This window comes from Drosophila bipectinata, chromosome 3L (assembly GCF_030179905.1).
Source record: "Drosophila bipectinata strain 14024-0381.07 chromosome 3L, DbipHiC1v2, whole genome shotgun sequence".
In the NCBI taxonomy this organism is placed as follows: domain Eukaryota; kingdom Metazoa; phylum Arthropoda; class Insecta; order Diptera; family Drosophilidae; genus Drosophila; species Drosophila bipectinata.
In genome coordinates this window covers 23,963,609-23,977,113 of record NC_091738.1, presented here as the reverse complement: position 1 = coordinate 23,977,113, position 13,505 = coordinate 23,963,609, and the positions used below count along the sequence as shown (strand labels likewise).

Here is a 13,505-nt window from a genome sequence, read left to right as displayed (position 1 = left end):
AGTAGCAAGTCAAAGAAACCACCATGGTGGTCGCAAACACTTGCGCCCTTTAAGACCAGCGCCCGCAAGGCCTTTAATTTTGCCAGCAAGACAAACTCAGAGACAGCCTGGGAGACGTATAAAGCGAACCTTAGGCAATATAACAAAGAACTTCGCAAGGCAAAAAGGAATGCCTGAGCCAATTTCTGCACGAACATACAGCAAACATCAGAGGCCTTCCGACTCCGGAAGGTCTTCGCAACTACTGCACCAAATGTAGGATATATTAAAACCTCAGAAGGTAACTGGACATCGTCCAGCAAAGAAACCCTAGAGGCTCTCACAGAGGCACATTTCCCGAGATGCTCTCTAGAAAATACAACCCTGGAAACGCAGAGACAGGGGGATAGCCCCTCACTCCCTAACCAACTTGAATACCTATTGAGTGACAGGTATCTCAGCTGGGCTATAAATAGCTTCAAGCCTTTCAAATCCCCAGGCCCAGATGGCATTGTCCCGGCTCAACTAAATTAAGCCGGTCCCAATCTGAGGTCTTGGGTCAAGAAAGCTTTCTCAGAAATTTTCAGAATAGGCACCGTATCCGCAATGTGGTTGCGGACGAAAGTCGTATTTATACCCAAGGCGGGAAAACCATCGCACTGCTCCCCTATGGACTTGAGACCAATAAGCCTGTCGTCCTTCCTTCTCAAGACAATGGAGAGACTAATCAGCCTCCATATTAATCTTACTATAAACCCAGATGATATCTCGGGATCACAGCATGCGTATAGGAAGGGCCGATCCACGGAAACGGCACTCCACGAAACCACTAATTTTGTCGTAAAGGCACTTAGTGACAAGGAATACGCACTCATTGCTTTTCTAGACATAGAAGGTGCGTTCAACAACATCCTACCAAGCTCGATAATCAATGCGCTGACGGGACTAGGAATAGACAATCAATCCATACGCCTTATAGAGCAGATCCTGGTAATCAGGACTGTTGAGGCGTCACTAGAAGGAGAATCTATTCATAGATACGTCAGAAGAGGCACTCCGCAAAGAGGCGTACTCTCACCCCTACTGTGGAACGTGGCGGTTAATAGCCTACTGCGATCCCTAGAAGGTGATGGTTGCAAAGTTATCGCTTACGCGGATGATGTCGCAATTGCCTTCTCTGGAAAATTTCTCCAGACTCTATGCGACCGCATGACGGACAAACTTAGGGTCCTCTCAACATGGGCAGTTAGAAATGGACTAGGTGTAAACCTGTCCAAAACCGAGCAAAAGGAAGTACAAAATACCAAAGTTAAGGCTTCAAATACTATCAGGAGAAACACTCTCCCTTAGCGGTAGCGCCAAGTACCTAGGGATGACGGTAGACAGGAAACTGGACTGGAAGTCAAACACTATGGATAGAGCTAACAAAGCAACAATCGCGCTCTATACATGGCGAATAGCCATTGGCCTCAAATGGGGAATTTCCCCAAAGATGGTCAGATGGCTTTACACAGCGGTCATAAGACATATTCGTTTTCTACGTGGTGGTGGTCTGGTGGCCTGCTTTCACAAACTCCACATGTAGAGAGAGAGTGGGTATTTTTGGGATAAAACGACTGCTCAGCGACGGGGCCCCTACAACTCTGTGGCAATAAACGCGAACGGTGTGTCTCGCGTGAAGAAGAAGCGCCTCAACTGTATTGGCTCATCTGAGCTGGAGGAGCCAGAAATGGCCGGGAGGCAAGCACCCATAAAGCGATATAAGGAACGCATCGTTATTGTCGCCAAACGGTTGCAGGATCTGGAAAACCCCCAATTAATGTTTGTCGCCTTTTGAAAACATGTACAAATTATAACAAAACATTTTAGAATATCTATTCAAAAGTCAGGCGAGCAAAGACGCTAAAACGGATCTTGTGCTTTCGCTACTTGGCCTGTTAAAGTCAGTATAGCTCCTATGAAAGCGGAGACCAGATAAAGGTTATTGACATCCAATATTCGTTCTTCATCCTGAAAAAGGATGTTTTGGGCGCCGCTGGACTTCCAGACGAGAAGATACATTTATATGTGATCGACGCTTACTTTTCAAGAGACTTCTTCCAGTTTACTCCTGTTCCAATAAAAATTTGCCAAACGAATTCCGTGCCAATATCATAAAGAAAATAAATGAAATGAATGAAGCCCTGCTCAAAATATTGAATGCAGGGCCTTGTGAAGCGATGGGCTTATACCTTTAGCGATTATATGTAAAATATTTTAAATCATATTCCTCCTGAGACAAAACTGATGTAGCGGATAATCAACTCAGATTCAAGTGTTCATGAGTCTTCCGATTCATTATACTCATTCCTGGTTTCGCGTGCAATAAAAGTTTCATCCGTAGTCCTTTCACCAGCCTCCAGCCACCGATCTTTTGCATATTCCTGTTACGTAGTAACATACTTCGTTTGTTTGCACAAGGAAGATGAATTTCCACCTCTCGGTGACGGCAAACCGGTAACGGTAGGAATGCTGCCCAATGCTCTGGGAATTTACTTTGGAATATTTCCACTTTCGCTTGGAATTTTTATAAGACTTGTGTGTAGTTATAGTTGTTCAGTAAAATACGACATTTTCATGTACAGGGTGACAATAAATAACCCGGACAAACATTTTTGATCATAACTTTTTAAGAAACTGTATTTGAGAAAAAATGCAGATACACAACTATTAAATAGGTATTGTGTTAACATATATTCAGCTGTTTTCGATGTGGCTTCCTTGGGATGCAATTCAGAGCCCTAAACGTTTCTGGAAATTTAGCGCAATGGGCCGCAGGTCTTCTTCCGATAATCGATCCCATTCTCGGAGCAATGATTGCTTCAGCGCCTCCAAACTTATGTGACGTTTAGCACATGCCTTGACTCCAAAATCGACCACATACTGTGTGCGCTGAATCCTATTGAAACGCTCACTCCGTAACACCGAAGTGCTGCTGGGCCCACGGAAGCACAAAAGTTTCCAAAATGTCCCGGCGGTACACTTCCTGATTTATTTTGACCCCTTGATCGATGAAAACAAGGGGTGTTTTACCGGTGGCGCATATTCCTCCCCAAACCATTAAAGACGATTATTGCAGAGCTTCAGCCGACCAGCTTCTTTCATTTTAGTCTGTTAAATGGTGAATATCTTCTCGTCCGTAAAGAGAATACGCTCCCAATTTTGTCCTGCGTCCCGACGCTTAAGCTGACGGCATCTTTGGAGTCTCACGCGCTTATTGTCATCCGTAAGAAGATGCATTTTTTGGAGCTTGTAGGGCTTGAGATTAAGTTCATTTTTGCAATCAACCGAACACTTTTCTATTTTCTCTGACCGAGACTCTGCAATTCCGAGTGATCCGCTTTTTTACGATCTGGCGAATTCTAAAAGTGTTAGCGGTGCAAGGTCTGCCTCGTCTGGGACTCATTAAATCGCCGGATAGCGTCAGAGACCGTTTGTTTTGGTATGCAAACGAACAATGTCGCATTGGCGATTTCCTTGTTGAAACAGTTTTAAAATTGCACAACGATTGTTAGACATCCCGAAACAAATATCAAATTGATGGGAATCACAAAAATGTAATTATATTTCTTTCCGAAAAGTACAAGTACAATTTATGATACTATCGATAAATTCATTTATTTAAGGGCTGCATGATAACACATGTATAATAGATTGCTTCAAAGTTTGTCCGTGTTATTTACTGTCACCCTGTATTACAAATTTCAATTCATTTATTTATTCACTGTTTTATCGGATAAAGCCATATTTTTCATTTGTTAATCCAGCTAAAGGCTGGCTTTAGTCCAGCTAAAGGCATTACAGCTAACCCACGACACGTGTACAGCGGTCCCAATATCCCGGACAATACCGTCTTGTTTTGAGTCGGAAACTTTATCGCCAAAAACATGACGGATATGATAATAACAGCCACATTAGCGAAAGAACAACATAACCAATCGCAGACCCATCAAGTGTAAAAGTAAAACAACGACATTAATATAAAATCAGCAACTCTCTCGCAACTCAGCAACAACAACGCATCAAGAACAACGGAAACGGAACAAAAAATAAGTAGCGATGGAACCGATGAAGCAGCGCAGCCAGCAGAGCCACAACCAGAAATATTTCATTAAAATTGTGACAAAACTTAAAAACTTAATTTGCTCTATAGAATTACAGTCGAATCCCGATAATTCGTACCCCGTTAAATCGAAAATCGCGATAATTCGTAAAAAATTCTGACCCCTTGAAAAAAACTCGTTAATTCGTAAAAATTCGATACATTTTGGTCCTCTCGTTAATTCGTAGTAATTGGCGCAACGCAAAGAATATTTAACCTCTTATAAATCGTAATTTTGTTTCGTAACCTCTTATAAATCGTAATGCGATGCGAAATTTTTTGTAGTTAAAGCACCGTTAGATTTTTCAGACAGCTTTGCCGCCTTTATGTCGCTTATGAATTTTGTGTTTCTCTCACTGTTTTCGTTTAGTTTGCTGTTACAAATTATTGTTACCAAAAATTAACAATTATTTTAAAGCTTGAATTTTTGTTTTTTTTATAATTTAATGTTTCTGCTTAATTGTTTAATTTTTTATTATTACAATTTTATGTTAATGTTTAATTTTCCCCTCATTTGAAAAATGTACATACTTATAATGTTTGTTTAATTTTAATAAAGTTAAATACATATGTAAACATAATGTGAAATGTAAAAACCCCGTTTATTCGACTCTTTCATTTTTGAGCCCCGTTTAATAGAAATCTCGATAAATTGAATTCCCGTCTAATTCGTCAAAAAAAAAGATCCCCTTGCCATTTCGAATTATCGGGACTCGACTGTATATTTTTTTTAACTCAACTAAATGTTTCAATTAACTTATACATAAAATATTTACCATTTTTTAACAAATTAACAAAATCAACATTCAGGTAATCGTAGAGTACAAGTAACTAGTAGGGTTAAGCACGTTTATTCGCCAGGCGCCAATGGCTTCTCATTTTTAAATTAATTAATCAACTTTACAAAAAATTTAAAAAATTAAACATTTAGCATCGTACTTCAATCATTTTAGCATGAAGCATTAAGTTCGCTCCACTACCTCTAATTTATTGGTTTTTAGTCCTTGGTTTTAGATGGCTACCGATAAGAAGTTTTCAACTGATTTTATTAAAACTGACTTACGTAAAGCATTAAGTTCTGTTATTACGCAACCCCTGTTGCGTAAAATTAATCTTTGCTACATTTTTTAAAAGTACATTACCACTTAGTCCGTTTACACCAGGAGTCACTCAAGGATCCCCATCAAACTATAATGAAAATAACAGCTGTGAGGTCAGCTGTTGCGGTTGAGAGCGATTGGGGTTGGTGAGAATATTTTATTTTTTACTTTACTTAGAATTATAATTGTAAAATGAAAGCAATAAGTTAGAAAGCAATAAGCAAATAAAAAGTAATGAGTAGTTATATGACAGGATTTAACTGTGAGTTAAATTTTATTAATTGTTCAATTTGTGAGTGCCAATATTAAAATTTTGTCATTTTATAAAAGCCTTTTAGCAGAATTTTAAGAAGGAAGTTAAAAATTTGAGACCTATTTTTAAGGGGTTATATACAGTTGTACCGCGCAAGAATATGGAATTTTTTCGATTTTTTTTTGACACCATAAAAAATATTTATGAAAAATGTTTTACCGACGTTGTTTAGTACATGTTTTTGAGTACCTAATTAAATTTTTTCATAAAAAAAATATTACATAACAAAAATGTTATAGCCGAATTCCCGAATCGTCTTTTTTCGATGGTGTCTTGCGGTGGACAGGATTTCTCGAAAACCGTTCATCCGAAATCCAAAATTCAAAAAAGTTTAGTTAGTATATTGTATTGTCTAGTCCGTGAACGAGGGATTTTTAAAAATTTTGATTAAAAAAAAAATGGCGACGTTTATAACAAAAAATGTACTTTTTCAAGGTATAAGATTTTCGTTTTTTGTGCTTTAAAAAAGGAGTTTAAAAAAAAATGGAAAATCCCTCGTTCACGGACTAGCTAATATCATAATAAATAAGTGGTTAAAATTTGGTGTTGATCGGATTAGTAGTTTTTTAGTAATCGTGTCCACCGCAAAGGTAATTTCCCAAAAAAAAGATTCTTAGATAATCGCGTTTAAAGTTTCAAGTTTGTTCAAGTTGTATATGCAGATTTTGCGCTATAAATAGCTACAGCTTCGGTTCTAATGCTCTGATCAATCTGAATTTTTGTGAGAGTATTCCCAATAGAATATACTTTAAGAATATGCAATAAAAAAAATCGATATTTTCATATATCACAACTGTATATAACCCCTTAATAAAGGTTGTAAGTTTATATGTTTGTTTTAGTTCATTCAAATCTGAAACCATATTAGACATTCTACATATTTTCGTGCTTCTTCAGCAATTTACATTTTCCATAATAAACCTTGCCTTTTCCAACGTCAAGTTGTTTGCTAGTTGGAATTGCTAGAGTGGCTAATTCTTTATTGATCGAAAATTGCATATATATTATGTGTGCACAAAGAATTACGCTTACTTGATAAATCTTAAGAACGGAAACGGAAACTCTAAGCTTAGATTTATTTGATGGCACCAATAACGCGTGTTCCTGGTAAAATTTGTCAAAGCCAGCTCTAATAATGACAATGGCAAATTTTTTTAAATTTTTTGTTGGGCGCGGGTAGCCTAAAGCAACGTAACATAAAAAAACCAGATATTACGCAAGAAACAATAAACTAACACGCTTTCATATCTAACATCTAGAAGGGCAGCAGTCCTTTTTTCTTTTAGCCATTGTACTTCAAAATACATACATACGCTCAGCATGATTCTTTTATGGTATTGTATGTTCGAATTAAAATTGTCCGTATCGCATTGTCTCGCTTTCCCCGCCTTCAAATTTAAAACCATCTTTTCAAAAATGTATCTATGTCGTATCGACCTCATAGAGTCGTACGTTTTTAGGCAGAGTCCCTCTTTCAGTTTGGCGGTACAAATGCTAATAAATCCGCGCGACAAGTAAAATTTGTTTAAAACAACAATTGAGAGTATGTGTTCGAATGTTGATTTCTTGCGTTGTTATGTTTTAATTGGAACTGACATACTGACAATGTTTTGTAAAAGTCCCTTAATACAACAAAATATTTTGAAAGCTCAATATCGATCGTCGATCGATCAATCATCGTTTTTTTGCAGAATATGGTGCATTGTAAAAAAGTAATTTTAAGATCTTGGTGAGTAATTATACATTATAATAAAATTATTTTAAAAAAAATAGAATATAGCTGAAATGTATCTTTGATAAATAACGGTCTCTTTAACAAAATATTCTTAAGTCTTTATTGCCAATTTTTAACCCGTTATAAAATGTAAGTTCCAGCAAGTGTACAAAATCAGTAATCATAAACTTTTTTTTATATTATTCTATTTTTAACGTTTGATTACCAGTTGGTTTGATTTTTAGTCAAGTATGTACATTGCCCTGCTTCTTAAAAAAAGCTTCCTTGAGGATGTTCCCTTGAGGTCCATGTTGCAGAATCATATATGTATATGACTGTATGTATGTACATATTACATACATATGAATGTACATACCATAACCACAGCATATAGACTACCCATTTCATACAACGAAAATGGACTCAAAAATTTCCTGAGACAAGCCCCAGAGACATGATACAATTATACAAGGTACTCCATTCGGCTGTCAAAGTCGTTCGGGTTTTGGCAGCGTAAGAGAGCGTAAGAAATCCTCTCTTGGGCCTGTCGCAAGAAATTTTTGCGTCTATTTTCGTTGGATGAAATGGGTTTTTTATATGCTGTATGCTTAGTGGTATCGGGTACCGTTTGGGAAACTCTACTAAATACGTATTTTTTTGTTTTTCCAAATATTTACCTTTGTGCAAGGGATGAAAATATTCATTTAGGCATAAAAAATTAAAAAACATTTTATTATTTAAGCATAAAAAAATTTCTGATTTAATTCCTCTGCTGAATTAAATGCTGCTATCAAATTTTGTTTGGGGAATGAAATTTTGACTGCGGAAATGTTAACGATGCTGCGGAAGGCCTTTGGTGATTCTACTATGTCCGAGAAAAATGTTTGTAAGTGGTACAAAGACTTTAAAGAGGGTCGGGAACGTGTTGAAGACTTGGAACGCTTCGGACGACCATCGACGTTAACAGATGACCAACACTCAATGAAGTGAAGAAATTAGTGCTGAAAAATCGTCGGTTGGATGTTTAACCTTTTTTCCCACAGTAGTAAAAGGAGTTATACGAGTTGGTGGTCATATCCAAGCTCATTAAATCGTCGGGTAGCTTTAGGTACCATTTTTTTTGTACGCCGGGCAAACGAAAACACTGCATTGGCGATTTCCTTGTTCAAACAATTTTAAAAATTTTTCAACAATTGTTAAACATCCTGAAACACCCATTAAATTGATTGATGTAAATGTAATGTAAATAGATTTGTTGCAGAAAAGATAAACCGATCAATAAATGCATTTCTGTAAGGCCTGCACCATAACACCCAACTTAAATGAGTCCCATTTTTGCCAACGCAGGCGCATCTCTAATACATTTACGTTATTAAAGATTCCAAATGAATCCAAATTTTAAAATCAACAAATATAGATCTAAACCATTACCAAAAATCTTTCCAATAAAGTTTTTCATATTTAGATATCTTTATTATTACTAAAGTTAATTTTTAAGTTAAGGGGTTATATACCTTTTTGAGCGAAAAAATTTAGGGAACTTTGGATTTTTTTTTCAGGTGTGTAGCAATTGTTTTGAAGTTATTATTCATGACACTGAAGTTATTATTTATTGATAGTACATGTTTTTATCGAAACAACAAGCCTTTGTTGTTGAAAAAATATGAATAATTTACGAAGTTATGGCAATTCTCTCGGAACCATTTTTTTTTATATAGCGATTTGCGGTGACCACGATGGAAGTCTAGCAGGTCAACCGAAATAAAAAACCAAAAATTTTTAATAGTATAGTATTATTTCCAGTTCGTGAACGATTATTTTTAAGAATATTTGGTTTTTTCTGCATACAGTAACAATTATTCCAAAAAATTGATTTTTTGAGTTCTATAAATTGTATTAAAAAATTCTGATCGAAATTGGCGCATAAAAACTGAATCGTTCACGAACTCGGCACAATCATTACGAAAAATTAAAAAAAAAAAAAAATTGAAGAAGATCGATAAAATAGTTCTTGTGCAATCGTGGTCACAGCGAAGGCACTTTTGGAAAAACACGACTTTGAGATAATCGCATTCAAAATTGCTTGACGCTGTCCGCAGCCTGAACACTGTTTTTCTATCGAACTATTATTCGGATCTCTATGAAAATTTGGGAAAATATTCTCTAGGGGATATACTTTAGGATTCAGCAAAAAAACTGTTTTCGTTTATTTGAAAAAAAAGTTATATAACCCCTTAAGATAGTTTTAATTTTATTTTTTAAAGTTAACCAAAGGAATTTTAAAAAATTTTAGAACCAAGGTTGACAAACATTCCCAATATTTTTTATTTTTATTTTAAAATATAAAAGATTTTTTGCATATATCTTTTCATTTTTAAAACATTTTTCGATAAAATTATCTAATTAAAACAATACCTTTTTATTCATGTATCATTTATTCAAATCTGACGCACACAAAAAATTTTTAATTTTTCGGCTATATATATAGTCTAAGCGTTACTTAGGGCAAGAAGTGATTAAATGGTTTTTTATATAATTTTATTTTTATTTATGTTTATGTCGAGGATGACGAAATGGCTAGATCAAGATCCTGTTTGGTAGGTCTTGAATGTGGTGTCTTTTCAGCCTTCCCTTGACTCGATTACTTGGATCAGCGCTCCTGATAGCAGCGGTACCAAGTTTTTTAGCTAGGCTGTTGGAGTACTCATTTAGTCGTTCCATGTATTTCCGAGCAAGTTCCTGCAACTTGCCTCCGATTTTAGGCACGTTGAGATCTCGTTCGATTTCTCTGGTTCGCATAAACCACGGAACTCCAGAGATCCTTCGACGAGTTTTCGCTTGCAAAACCAGGATTTTGTTCAGGTTGGTTTTTGCAGCGATACCATAAACCTGGAGTCCGTAGAAAAGACTGGGCGCTAATATGGACTTGTGTATCTGCACCCCTGCAAGTGCGAGCTTGTTGGGTGGTGTGAGGAGCCAGGAAATCCGAGCCACTTTAGTACTGAACGAGTTTTGGATACACGTAATGTGCCTGCCAAATGTGAGTTTTTTGTCCAAGGTGACACCGAGCTACTTGTATGCAGGAAGGGCTCTGATTGGACTATCGTTGAGGTTGACTCCTGGGCAGGTACTTCGGCAATTGGTAAACGTTACATTGGGGCATTTGTCTGCGCTTACACGAATGTTCCAGTTCGTGGCTCATTGGTGAAATGCGTCCAGATTTTCCTTCAATGCAAATATGGCTGCCAAGATACTAATGCTTTTGGTCAGGACAGCATTGTCATCAGCGTAGGTCGCAATTAGCACGTCTTGCTCATTCACTTCAGTGATTGGAGTTCTTTTAGGTACATCTGAAGCATAGATAGAGTATAGAGTAGGGCCGAGGACGTTACCTTGGGAAACACCAGCAGAGATCGGTTTGGTGGACGACTTGTATCCATCAGCAGATACGTGGATTGTGCGTTCTTCCAGGAAGCTTTTCACGAGCTGGAACAGCTGTGGCGTAAGAAGACTTTTGGCTTTATACAGGAGCCAAGGGTGCCATACTCCATACAAGCTTCTCAAAGGCTTCTAAGGCAAAATTAACAACTCTGTGCAATTGCTCAGGAGTTCCATGTTGAAGACGAAAGCCGAACTGGAATTGCGGGATCGCACTGGTGACATTCTCAAGAGTAAGTAGCCCGTTCAGGATGAGCCTTTCCATGATTTTTCCCAGGGATGGTAAAAGACTAATGGGCCTGTATGAGTCCACGTCAGTTGGCGATTTTCCTGGTTTTGGGATCATATGTATGTTTGTCGATTTCCAAACTTTCGGAAAGTATCCAACAGTTAGTATGCTGTTGAACAACGTCACCAGGAATTGCAAGGCTTGATCTGGTAAATGTCGGATCGTCCTGTTGTCCAAAAGGTCTTCACCAGGAGTTTTCTTTGGCGAGAGTTTACCTACAAGGTCTTTCACTTCTGTCAGTGAGACAGGGTTAGCAGGCAGACTCATTTGAAATGGAGATTCTAGAAACTCTTCAACTTGTCGACGTATACTGTCAGGCGAGTATTCGTAAGGCTTGAAGCGTTGCTCAAGGTTGTTAGCAAATACTTCAGCTTTCTCTAGGCTCGTACGGCACCAGCCACCTGAGGGATTTCTTATGGCTGATTTTGGGGTGGGTTGAGCTTTATACCGTTTTGTGATACGCCACAGCGAGTAGTTAGAACTAGCATCTGTGTCTAGGTTTTCCAAAAATCTGTCTATGCATGCTTGTTTTCTTCTGGCGAGCGCCTTACTTAGACAGTTAGCCAGCCCATTATATATCTGATGGATTCGGACGTCTCCCGTTCTTGAATATTCTTTTCTTATTCTTCGCTTTAGATTGAGGAGCGCACCAATTCTGGGTGGTAGCTGGGGATGTATTGATGTAAATGTATGTTGATGGTTGCTGGGTGCAGCTATCACAGCAGCCTGGTTTATCATGCGCATGAAAAGGCTGATGGCATTGTCAATGTCAGAAGGTTCCTGGATTTCTATGCTAACCTCGCTCAGCTATTCTAGGTGGACTTTGAAAGCGTTTAAATTGGCACCTCTGGCAAGGAGTCGCGAGCGCTGTGGTTTTCTCTCAGGTGTTGCGTGCAGTATGGCCATTATAGGAGTGTGATCCGAGGATAGTTCATGGATTGTTCTTACTTGTAGCCTCAAAAATCAAGCGCTGTCGGTGTTAGTAGGGGGTTATATGAGTAAAAAGTGGGTTCACCCGTGGAAAGTACTTGGTAATGCCCGTTCGCAATGACTTCTTGTAACAGCTTACCCCTTCTACAGGCTCGTGAGTTTCCACACCATGCATGTTTGGCGTCATAATCACCGCCGGCAATGAACTTACTTCCAAATTCGGCCAGCAAGGATTCGAATTCTGATTGAACCCATGTTTCTGATGGAGGTAGATATATTGCCACTAATCTGACATTCCCTTCCGAAGTCTGTAATTGGACGCTCGCTATCTGTCTGTCATTGCTAGAGACGGAGGGCAGGGGTATGTGACTTAGGGAATCCTTAATAATAACTGCAGAGCCACCTCTGCTGTTACCACTGGGGTGGTAAGCATGGTATATGAGATAGCCTGGCAAGTAGATGTGCTGACCGGCGCGCATGTGTGTTTCTGTGGCAAGCATTATGTCTATGTTATGAGCGCTGAGGAATAATCGAAGCTCTTCAGATACTCTGACTAGTCCACGAGCGTTCCACAATCCGATATTTAGTGCTGGTTAAATCATTTCGGTAATCGCGCAATAAGAGCCTGGACTAGCTCTCTGAAAGCCTTGTTGGACTCTTCATTTTCCTGCATCAGCTCAAACAGAGTGTCCAGTTTGGAATTGATGTCGCGGATGGCAATATCTATCGCTGTGAATTTATGGCTGAGCCTAGGGTCAGAAGGAGTGCTTGCGTCAGTCTGCAGAGTTGAGCCAGTCCTTGCTGGACTCTCTTTGGGTCGAGCTATATCAGCATACGATATATTCGTTCTTAAGGCTTCAGCTGATATGAATCCACGCGAAGCGCGTGCTGGATGATTGGTTGTCGGGAGTCTAGGCCTCGGCTTTTGTTTTTTATTTTTTTCTATTCTGACTGGGCAGCTTGAATCTGTCGTGGCGTGGTTACCACCACAGTTTACGCACAAGTATGTGTCGCTTACACAGAGTAAGGAACCAGTAGCGTGAGGCCCACTACATTTACCACAAACTGGGTCCAGGACACAGTAGTTTTTCGAGTGCCCAAAAAGTTGACACCTTTGACATTGAAGCAATTCCTTTCTGCGGGAAGCACGCTCGACAGTGACTCTATATCTCCCAAGATTTGTTATTTTTAGGGAATCTGCTACGTTTGCACCCTGCTTTAGGTTGACATAAAACAAGTTTTGCCTAGTTTTAAAATTTATTGAGGCTTCATTATCATTTTCGTTAACCTCTATGTTCTTCCAATCTGTCTTTTTGGGGCAGTATATGTTAAGGACCTCAAAGCCGTTGTCAGTAAATCCCTGTTCAATCTGTGATTTCGGAACATTTGAATGGATTCCTTTGACAACTACTCTGAAGGCCTTGTCTTGTTTTAGCTGATGGTGCCAAAATTGGCAGTTAAGCGATGTCAGTGTTTTTACAGCTACCCTAAAAGCGTCAGAGTTGGCTGTATATATTCTAGAAACCCCAAATTTGGAAGTGCGAATGTTGTAGTTAGTGGAGCCAATGCTATGATCCAGAGACTTTTCCAATAAGACCGGA

The 13,505-nt window shown here is 38.5% G+C and overlaps 1 protein-coding gene across 4 annotated transcripts in view; it reads left to right on the top strand.

Moving 5' to 3' along the window:
* Positions 1–7,108: 7,108 nt before the first annotated feature.
* The window catches only part of AGO3 (Argonaute 3), a 154,182-nt gene continuing 147,785 nt past the window's right edge, over positions 7,109–13,505 (top strand). For 2 of the 4 annotated variants that reach the window (XR_011442680.1, XM_043209647.2), the window contains exon 1: positions 7,110–7,262. The gene's annotated coding sequence lies outside the window, so the exon portion shown is untranslated. Of the gene's footprint in view, positions 7,263–13,505 lie in introns of all 4 variants that reach the window. The other 2 variants (XM_070279617.1, XM_043209648.2) reach the window with 2 other exon arrangements.